Genomic DNA, 11,616 nt, shown 5'->3' with positions numbered 1-11,616 from the left:
CTCACTTGGCAAATTTCTTAGAGTTTTGCGACACTTTTGAAATCAATGGCATTTCTGATGATGCCATTCGCCTTCAGTTATTTCCCTTTTCGTTGAGGAATAAGGCTAAACAATGGTTGAACTTGTTACCATGAGGGTCAATCACTACTTGGGAACAAATGACCCAAAAGTTTTTATTAAAATATTTTCCGCCGGCCAAAACAGCCAAATTACATAATGATATCTCCTCTTTTGTGCAGATGGATTTAGAAATACTCTACGATGCATGGGAGAGATACAAGGATCTGTTGAAAAGGTGCCCTCACCATGGGTTACCACTCTGGCTACAGGTTCAAATGTTTCACAATGGTCTGAATCCTTCTACTCGATAGATGATCGACGTAGCCGCTGGTAGAACTATCAATAATAAGACACCTAAGGATGCTTATGAATTTATAGAAGAGATTTCACTGAATAATCACCAGTGGCAAGTCATGAGGACAAAGCCAACGAAAATAGCTGGCATTTTTAACGTCGATTCGGTCACCATGCTCTCTAATCAAGTAGAACTTTTAAATAGAAAAATTGACGGTTTTCTTGGTTCTTCACAGGTTCACCTAGTAATGCAGTGCGAAGCAAGTAGAGGTGGATCAAGCAATTCAGAATACCCACCCTATGGCCACAACATGGAGAACGAGCAGTTAAATTACATGGGTAATAATCCTCGATCTCAAAATAATCCTTATAGTAATACTTACAATGCAGGTTGGAGGAACCACCCAAATTTCTCATGGGGAGGCCTAGGGAATCAGAGACCACCACCTCCAGGCTTCCAACAACCACCCTACCAACAAGAGAAAAAGCCGAACCTTGAGGAGATGCTAGCAAAATTCATCTCGGTGTCAGAAACTCATTTTCAGAATACTGAGATAGCACTTAAGAATCAACAAGCATCAATCCATGGGCTCGAAACTCAGATAGGTCAGCTCGCTAAATTGATATCTGAATGACCACAAGTTAGCCTACCGAGTAACACTGAATCTAACCCAAGGGAGCAACTCAATGCAATTACCATTCAAGATGAGGAAGGGTTAGTTACACCTGTACCAGAACCGAGGCAAGAAAGTATGGCAAGTAAAGGTAAAGGTGAGGTGGACCACAATGACCAGAAATCGGTAAGTAAAGAGTACAAACCTCGTGTGCCATATCCCAACACGGCAAGGAAAGACTGCACAGATGAACAATTCAGTAAATTCCTTAAATTATTAAAGAAGATATATATTAACTTACCGTTTATTGAAGCTCTTTCGAAGATGCCAAACACAGTCAAAATCCTAAAGGAACTTTTAACAAATAAGCGGAAGTTGATTTCGTTGTTCTATACATAGAAGAGGATAGTAATGTTCCTTTAATTTTAGGGAGGCCCTTTTTTAGCAACTGCTAAAACAATAATTGATGTTGGCACAGGTGAACTCACACTTCATGTGGGAGACGAAACAATCACCCTTCAAGCTCGTAATACGAGTAACACATCAAAAATTGAAGGTGGTCATATAAATGATTCTACTAAAACTGACCATGTGGTGCAACCTACTTTGCAGGAAATAAGTTCGAAGAACCTACATGAGCCATGTTTAAGCAACAACAAAAGACCTATCTATGAAGAACGAAGGCTACAAATCGAGGAACTAGATGAATGGCGGACACATAAACTGAGGACACACAATAAACCAAAACCACACCATGACGAGCTCACTGTCACACCAAATCAACTTAAGGTTGGAGACAAAGTACTACTAGATGCAGCAGACCCTCGCATTGCCACTTCTAAACCTAACGGAGCAATCTCTCTTACGGTACTCAGTATTTTCCCATATGGTACAGTCGAGGTAATTCATCCCAAATTCGGCACTTTTAAGGTAAACAGTACTCTTTTTAAACCTTATGTTGATAAAATTGATAGCAGGGATGAGGAGTGTAAACTCCTCGCACCACCTTGACCATGCACCAAAAAGGTAAGTCGAGCTTAGACTATAAATAAGCGCTTCTCGGGAGGCAACCTGAGCACTAACGATGATAACTTCTTTAAAAATTTTAGTTTTAACATCTAGTCACTAACTGAATCATTGAAACACAGGTTCTCTAATCACATGACACGGCTGACGGGCGTGCCTTAGGCCGTGCCCACACCACGAGAGGAGACATGGCCTTGCGATACGGCCGTGTGAAAATAGGGCAAAATTTTTCCTTAGCACAGGATGAGATAAGTGGCCACGGCCGTACGACATGGCCATTGGTGAGTCTATCAAACCAACACAGGCGTGCAACACGCCCGTGTCTAGGAACCGTGGTTGAAATTGAGAATTTAACACGGTCATGCAATACGCCTGTGCCCACCACCCGTGCTCAAGACTGATAAAACAACACGGGCGTGAGCAATGGAACACGGGCGTGGGAGAAGTAAATGAAGTAGGACACGATCGTGCGACACGGCTGTGGGCACTAACACGCCCAAAGAGCACAGGCGTGTGCAAGTTTCAAACGCGCCCAAATTTAAAAAAATTTACGAAACACACGGGCAAAAATTAGGGCACACAGGCGTGCCCCACGGCCGTGTGCCCTAATATATATATAAACCCCTCACTATTCATCATCCCCTTCCTCAAAATCCCTAACCCTAGCCGCCGTAACTTCACATGCCCTACCTGCCACGCCCGTGCGCCGACTACAACACCACTTTCGACCATCCAAATCTCCTCCCTCTTGCTTTTGTTCATTTTTTCCCTATATTTTCTTCATTCTTTTACTTATTTCATGATATTTTGTTTTATTTTGAGCAAATAATCATAGTTATCATGATAGAAATTTGCAATGTTAGTCAATACATTTGCTGCATTCATCCATTTTTCTTGTTTCCATAGATTTCATACTTACCCATATGCATTCATTCACTAGATATTTTCGTTAGCATTACTCTCGTAGTCCTTTTCATAGTAATGAAGTACTTTATCTGATTGGGTTTATTATTATTTTTAGCATAGTTGTTCTTTCGTACTTAACTTCTAGGAAATATCTCTATTAATTTTACCATGCATATTTTTCCATGCTATTGTTGGGGAGTAATTTTATTTGTATTTCGACTCGTCATTGCAGGTATACTATGTCATGTGGTAAGAAGACCGCCATCCCCGCTTCGAATAAAAGGAAAGGAGCAAGGTCCTCCTCGAAGCCTACCGTTGAGATCCGTCACCCTTTCCTCCAGTTCTCCTTAGGACCTCAGCAGGAACTATTTCACATATTACGGGCCCGACCCCTAGCTATGGGCCGCTGCATTGACTGGGCCGTACTCGAACAAATTTAGATGGCTGACGCGGTCTGAGCCTTCCTGGTGACTGAACCATGGGGGCTCTTCTTTGAGATCATCGAGCCGACATACCTCGAGCTCACGATGGAACTCTGCTCGACCTTCCATCTTCAAGTCATCATGACAAACTTCAACAATCCTGGAATGGTCCAGTTCCGCCTTGGTGGTCTACTGTGCCAGTTGAGCGTACCGGAGTTTAGAATTGCACTAAGGCTGTACACGGAGGAGTTCACGGACGACAACGAACTCGACACCCTCTATCGCCACATCCATTACTCTCCCTCAAAGTGTTGGAAGGACCTTGTCCCTGTCTCGGCCACCTATGATCCTAGCCGCTCTAAGGCATCGGTCCTCGCCCCATCCCTGCGATACCTACACACTATCTAGGCCCACACTCTGACAGGAAGGCGAGAGAGCACCGGCGTCGTCAACACTCATGATGCTTATTTCTTGTGGAGCATGGCGAATGGGTACGTCTTCGACCTTACCTTCTTCATTGCCCTCACCATCTGCCATCAGACAGAGCAACATAAGAGAGGAGTCATCTCTATTGGGCCCTATGTGACTCGACTAGCTCGGTACTTTGGGCTTCTCAACACAGTGGCACAATCATCCTCCCTCACTCTCATCGGCCAGATGTCCCCACAAGGCATCTCGAGCATGCTACATATGAGGATGATCGAGAAATGACGTGGAACCTACCCTCCGTAGTACTGCCTCGTCCAGTCCATTGAGGAGGAGGACCCAGATGACATTACTGATGATGTCCCTCCACGTCATGAGGACCCACCATCTAAGCCACCACCTATCCATCGTCTAGTTCATGCGGCGGCTTCATACTCTGACATCTCTGGGCACCTTACTCGATTTGAGTAACAGTGTTTTCAGTGTTTTGATCACATTGATGCTACTCTTCATCAGATTTGCGAGCACCTTCACATCTCATCGCCACCACCACCTCGCGAACCATCCGGAAATGACGATGTTTAAAAACTTTTTATTTATTATTTTTATTTTCACTTTTATCTTTATTTATCTTCTTTAAGTACTTTTTATTTCATTTTCCTTTAATATTAGTTTAATTTTAGTTTTTACAATTTTTATTTTCGACTATTTCATTACGAGTAATTATGCTTCCTTATATTTCCTAAAGAGTTCCCGATTTTATCACAGTCATAAAGAGCTCCAAAGCTCATCATCAAATAGGAACTAAAAACTCCACTGGCAAAGGTTCTCCACAACTTCCATGTCCTGCTCGACCACGACCATAACTACTGCCAAATATAATACTCTTTTGGTGCAGGACTTATGGACAAATGAACCTCTACCACCACCGGAGTATCATCCTCCACTCTCATCATTGCCTTGGCCGATTATTTTCCATAACTCTAATTCAATGAGTTCATTCATCATTCAGGAAGTTTCACTTCTCTCCCTATCTTATGATTATATATCTATATTCTTCAATATATCTATCTTTGTACATTGAGGGAAATGTACATCTTAAGTGTGGGGGTCTTTTATATCATCATTAGAAATCCCTGAATTTTGTCCTATCCTCACGTGAATCACTCATATAACTATTAGAATGAATTTTAATTAATTTATGATTTTTATTGATATGTCTTGAATTAAAACATAGGCATTTATGCATTGATTGTTTAAACTTTAAGACATTAGGGAATCAAGTATGATAAGTTGATTTTTGAAGAATTAAAAAACTTTTAGGTTGTTTCCCTAAGTTTAGGTATTATCTTGAGTTGAAATTCACAAGTTTAAACATCAAAAAGCCATAATTTTTGTGAGATCTTGAGCCTTTAGAGCATATTTTATTTCATTCATGCTCACTTTTATTATGAGTGCGTCAGTATTGATTTGTTATTCTAGAACTTGCTTGATTATGCATGTCAAGACCATATCATTTGATTTGATATGTCAAGATGATAAAGGCACTTAGGTTTAATCCACTCACTCCACAAAATCCTACCATCATAATTAACACTTAATGAACCCCTTTGAGCCTAACAAACCATCAATTGATTTACCCTCAATATTAACCCATAACCCATTATTGTTGAAATCCCTTAATTCGATCCCTATTTTTTATCCAGATTTGATTTGAACTAATTGCTTAGCTATGTTTTATTCTTCATTGAAACAATTAAGTTCTATGTTATTTGACTTGTTCTTAAAAAAAATCCTTACACACATATTAGTAGTAATTTGTCATTTTTTGAGCTTACGTGTTAATTCTATATTCTGAGAAGAAGCTCACTTGTATTCAATTGATAATTATTTATTTTTCCAGTTAGGTGATTTCTTCAATTCAATCTCGATTCTAACCTTTTCCTTCAGCTTGTGACCACACCCCCTAACCAAATCCACGTTACAACCCTCTAAAGACCTTTTTGATTGATGTATTATCTCAATATATAGTGGTGGAGATTTGATTTTCATGCAAGCCTATGGTAATAACTTTTCATATTGACCAATGAGTGCTTTATTTGATTTCCTTAAACACCTCGAATGATTTGAGTGAATCTTTAGTGAGGATGTTAAACCCTGTGATATTTTGATCAAAGGTGATTGCTTAGATGATGAGGGACACCTATGTTTTCATGATAAAATACTCAACTTGGAATGTGTAACACCCCGAACCCGAGACTGTCATCGGAGTCGAACACGAGGTGTTAACAGACTTTTTTTAAAAAAATTTCCAGACACTGCCAATCTGCATAATAGTCGCTTTAAAAATCATATCTTGAGTTCAGAAACTCGGAATCCAGTTTCATAAATTTTCCCTGAAACTAGACTCATATGCCCATCTACATATTTTTTTCTAGAATTTTTGGTCGGGCCAATTAGTACAGTTTATTAGTCAAAGTATCCCATGTTACAGGGATCGACTACCCTGACCTTTGCGCATTACGACTTGGATATCTCCTTGTACAGGGCTCCAATACTGATGCCGTTTGTTTCTATAGAAACTAGACTCAGAGAGGAATCTATACATATATGGCTTGACTCCTAATTGTCTCTGGTTAATTTGAAATGAATTTCCAAAGTCGGAACAGGAAATTCAGAAACCGTTCTGGCCCTGTCTCACGAGAACCTGAATATCTCTTAACATACTGTCCGTATGATTGTTTCGTTACTTTCCTATGAAAATAGATTCATCAAGGTTCATTTAAATAATTTATTCACTATTTAATTTCATTCCTACTATTTTTAGTGATTTTCCAAATCTACATCACTGCTGCTGTCAGCATCTGCCTTTAAGGTAGACTTTACCTATTTCATGGTTTCCATGAATCAACTAGCCCTTTTTGCATAAATAGCACAATTTATGAAAGTGATTAACCATTCCCATGGCCAATCCTTGTCAAGCATATCCACACCAAATGATTATAACATTATACTCAAACACATATAAGCCATTTTCGCATGGCTATCCAAAATTTTACAAGTCCAAAGGGTCCACGACCCACAACAAACAGGTAGTCCTATACATGCCATTTCGAAGTTCAACCAAAATTGTACCAAAAGGGGGGGCTTTGATAGTGTGGGCGACTTTGGCTTCAAGATCCCGAGTCCGATAGCTGGAGAACCAATCTATAAAACAGAGGAGCAATGAAACGGAGTAAGCAATTTATGCTTAGTAAGTTTTGAGCAAGGAATTCCAGCACAACAAAAGTATAGCATTCATATAGCTAAACGGATAATTTCATATGCACAAATTTTCGATATCATACTTGCTTCACATTACCAACCCTTATGTACATACACAAAAGATCAACTCAGCCAAAGGCCGGTAGCTCATTTATCAACTGAGCGAATACTTATTTGTAAGGGCTCAACTAAATTCAAGCACATACGAAACATACCTCAATGTTGGGATGTTTCTAGAGCATTAACTGAAATTTTTACAGCAAGATCATTCATTCCCAAATCACGTACCTTCGAAATTTAACCGGATATATCTCCTCGTTCAAATGCCTTCGGGACATAGCCCGGTTATAGTAACTCGCACAAATGCCTTCGGGACTTAACCCGGATTTAGTAACTCGCACAAATGCCTTCGGGCTTAGCCCGGAATTAGTATCTCGCACAAATGCCTTCGGATCTTAGTCCGAATATGGTCACTTAGCACAAAGCCTTCGGGACTTAGCCCGGACATCATTCAAATAACCATGCACATTTAACAATAAATCATGGCACATTCGTATTTCGTTCTCGTTAGCAAAACTCAAACACAAGACATTTATCATTCTTGCAATTTCGGCTCAATAGCCACACAAAGAGCATGATTTTAATTTGCTTAAAACATGATCTAATCAAATCATAATTTAAGCTCTTTTACTCAAGAACTTACCTCGGGTGTTGTCGAATGATTCCGATAGCTATTCGACCACTTTTTCCTTCCCTTTATCGGATTTATTTCCCCTTTGCTCTTGAGCTTAATTAAACAAATAAATTGATTTAATCATTTGAGCATCGAAAAGAGGAACACAAGGCACTTAGCCCATATTTATACATTAGACATTAAAGTCACATATGTACGGAATCATGAATCAAACTCAACATTTTAGCTAATTTTCCCCCTTGGCCGAATATGCATGTCTATTTTGGGGCCGATTTCAACAGTTAATACATTCTACAAGTATGGTCACTTGTATTGACTAAACACCCTTTTGTTTCAAGTTCAAAACTTGGCTAATACACACATATATACACTAGTAAAGCATCCTCTCCCTTTCCATCAATTTAACACATGCATTACTCATTAATATTCAAAAATTATATTCGGCCTTAGCACACAACTTGCTAGCCGATTCTTCTCCATTTAGCAACCAATGCACATATGTGCTCACTCAAAAATGCTAAAAAGAAGATTCAAGAATCATCAATCCACCATCACATGCATCATTACAAAGCTTTACACTTAGCATGCAAATGACATCAACACAAATCCACCTTAGCCGAAACTTAACTCATCTTCATGCCTCATCACCACAACATCAAACATCAACCAAGAATGATGCATCCATGGCCGAGTGTCATTTCCATCACATAGCAAGATTTAGACCATGGGCTAGGTAGAACTCAAGCTAACAACTAAAATATGCATGCATCTCATGGAACATCACCAAACATACCTTAGCCTAGTCACATGCATGGCCGAACCTCTTCAACCTTTCTTCTTCCTTCCTCCTTAAAATTTTTTGGCCAAAGATGAACCAAAGGATGAGCACTTTTTTTTTGTTTTTCTTTCTAGTTTCGGCTAAATGGGGGGGAAGAAACAACCACACACTTTTTTTTTGTTTTTATCATATTCCCTTTCATTATTTAATTTCCATGCTCATTATTTTATTTTTCCTAACATACCTCACTAACATAACATGTTTGTGACATGTTTCCACTCATGATGCACTAACACAACATGTCTATGACATGTTTTGCCCATCACACTTGGTCTACCATGCTTGTCATGGCCGGCCACTACTCATTAAGGGGGGAATTTGACATGCAAGTCCCCCCTTTTTCCACATGCACTAATAGGTCCTTACGCATTGACCTATCACATTTTAAAATTTTCTCACATAAGTCCTATTGACTAAATTCACATGCAATCGACTAAATCGAAGCTTGAAATTTTCACACATTCATAATTACATATTCTAGACAATAAATATCACATTCAAACATTTCGGTGACTCGGTTTAGCGGTCCCGAAACCACTTCCCGACTAGGGTCAATTTTGGGCTGTCACAACTCTCCCCTACTTAAGAAATTTTCGTCCCCGAAAAGCTTACCGGTAAATAGGTTTGGGTATCGTTCTTTCATCGAGCTCTCGGTTTCCCAAGTAGTTTCCTCGATCCCGTGTTTGAGCCATAACACCTTCACTAATGGAACCCTTTTGTTTCGCAACTCCTTTACTTCACGAGCTTAGGATACGCATCGGTTCTTCTTCATAACTCATATTGGCTTGAATTTCAACCTCTAATGGGCTAATTATGTGCGATGGATCGGATCGATAGCGTCGAAGCATCGAAACATGAAAGACGTCGTGAATCTTTTCAAGCTCAGGGGGCAAAATCAATCTATACGCAACCGGACCAACTCGTTCGGAGATTTCGTACGGCCCAATGAATCTCGGGCTCAACTTGCCCTTACGGCCAAATCTGAGTACCTTTTTCCAAGGCGAAACTTTAAGGAACACTTTATCTTCCACCTGATATTCAATGTCCTTTCGTTTCAAATCCGCATATGATTTTTGACGATCTGTGGCTGCTTTCAGACTTTCACGGATTACCTTTACTTTCTGTTCGGCATCCTTAATCAAATCAACTCCGAAAATTTTACTTTCACCGAGCTCGGTCCAAAACAATGGTGTACGGCATTTACGACCGTACAAAGCCTCGTAAGGTGCCATCTTAATACTTGATTGAAAACTATTGTTGTAAGCGAATTCAATCAAAGGTAAATACCGTTCCCATGAACTACTGAACTCGAGGATGCAACATCTCAACATATCCTCAAGTATCTGAATTATCCGCTCAGATTGACCATCGGTTTGGGGATGAAAAGCAGTGCTAAAATGCAGCTTGGTACCCAAAGCTTCTTGCAATTTCCTCCAAAATCGCGAGGTGAATCTCGGATCTCTATCCGACACGATAGAAATAGGCACCCCGTGTAATCTCACAATCTGAGAAACATACAATTCGGCTAGTTTATCCAATGAAAAATCCGTACGCACGGGGATAAAGTGAGCCGACTTAGTCAGTCTATCAACAACAACCCAAATCGCATCCTTCTTACTTGTTGACAATGGCAGTCCGGACACAAAGTCCATTGTGACTCGATCCCATTTCCACTCGGGTATCATGATCGGCTGAAGTAATCCTGAAGGCACTTGATGTTCCGCTTTCACTTGTTGACATATTAAACATCTCGAAACAAAGTCGGAGATGTCTCGTTTCATACCATGCCACCAAAACCAACGTTTCAAATCGTTGTACATTTTCGTACTCCCCGGGTGAATTGACATTCGGCTACAATGGGCTTCGTTCAGAATCATCAAAATGAGTTCCGAATTCCTTGGAACACACAAATGACTTCTGAACCTCAAACAATCATCATCATCAATTTGAAACTCCGATTCCTTGTTCGGAGCACACTCAGCCCGTTTTGCAACCAATTCATCATCAACTTTCTGGGCTTCACGAATTTGATGAATCAATAATGGTTTGGCTTTTAATTCAGCTATTAACACATTGTCGGGTAGAACAGACAAGTGCACATTCATCGCTCGTAAAGCAAACAATGATTTTCGGCTTAAGGAGTCTGCAACCACATTAGCCTTTCCCGGGTGGTAATCAATGACAAGCTCGTAATCTTTCAACAACTCAAGACAACGTCTTTGTCGCAGATTTTGTAACACCCCAAACCCGAGACCGTCACCGGAGTCGAATACGAGGTGTTGACAGACTTTTAAAAATTTTTCCAGACACTGCCCAGTCTGAGTACTAGTCGCTTCAAAAATCATATCTTGAGTTTCACAACTCGAAAATCAGTTTTGAGATTTTTCCCTGAAACTAGACTCATGTCCCCACCTATATATTTTTTTCTAGAATTTTTGGTCGGGCCCATTAGTACAGTTTATTAGTCAAAGTCTCTCATGTTACAGGGGTCGACTACACTGACCTTTTCCCATTACGACTGGGATATCTCTCTGCACAGGGCTTCAATACTAATGCCGTTTGTTTCTATGGAAACTAGACTCAGAGAGGAATCCATACATATATGGTATGACCCCTAATTATCCCTGGTCAATTTATAGTGAATTTCCAAAGGAGGAACAGTGAATCCAGAAACTGTTCTGGCCCTGTTCCACAAGAACCCGAATATCTCTTTCTGTACTGTTCCTATAATTGCTTCGTTACTTCCATATAAAAGTAGATTCATCAAGGTTCGATTACATAATTTATTCACTATTTAATTCCACTCCTACGAATTTATGTGATTTTTCAATTCCACACCACTGTTGCTGTCAAAATCTGTTTTCAAGATAAACTTTACCTATTTTGTGGTTACCATGGACCAACTAGGATTTTGCCCTACATAGGTCCACATGTGATCATATTTAGCCATTCCAATGGCTGATCATTAGCCCAACACTTCCATTTCAAACCATAGTCACATCATGAAATCATATATATACATACATACACACAAATGGTCTAATGCCATACTCCACTTTTACAAGCCATTTT

The 11,616-nt window shown here is 39.9% G+C and overlaps 1 non-coding gene across 1 annotated transcript; it reads right to left on the bottom strand.

Moving 5' to 3' along the window:
* Positions 1-207: 207 nt before the first annotated feature.
* On the bottom strand, positions 208-313 carry LOC121211777 (small nucleolar RNA R71). The gene has a single exon (XR_005906995.1). It is a non-coding gene; the product is annotated as a small nucleolar RNA R71 (small nucleolar RNA).
* Positions 314-11,616: the final 11,303 nt, after the last annotated feature.

This window comes from Gossypium hirsutum, chromosome A12 (assembly GCF_007990345.1).
Source record: "Gossypium hirsutum isolate 1008001.06 chromosome A12, Gossypium_hirsutum_v2.1, whole genome shotgun sequence".
In the NCBI taxonomy this organism is placed as follows: domain Eukaryota; kingdom Viridiplantae; phylum Streptophyta; class Magnoliopsida; order Malvales; family Malvaceae; genus Gossypium; species Gossypium hirsutum.
This window is presented reverse-complemented; position numbering and strand designations above follow the sequence as displayed.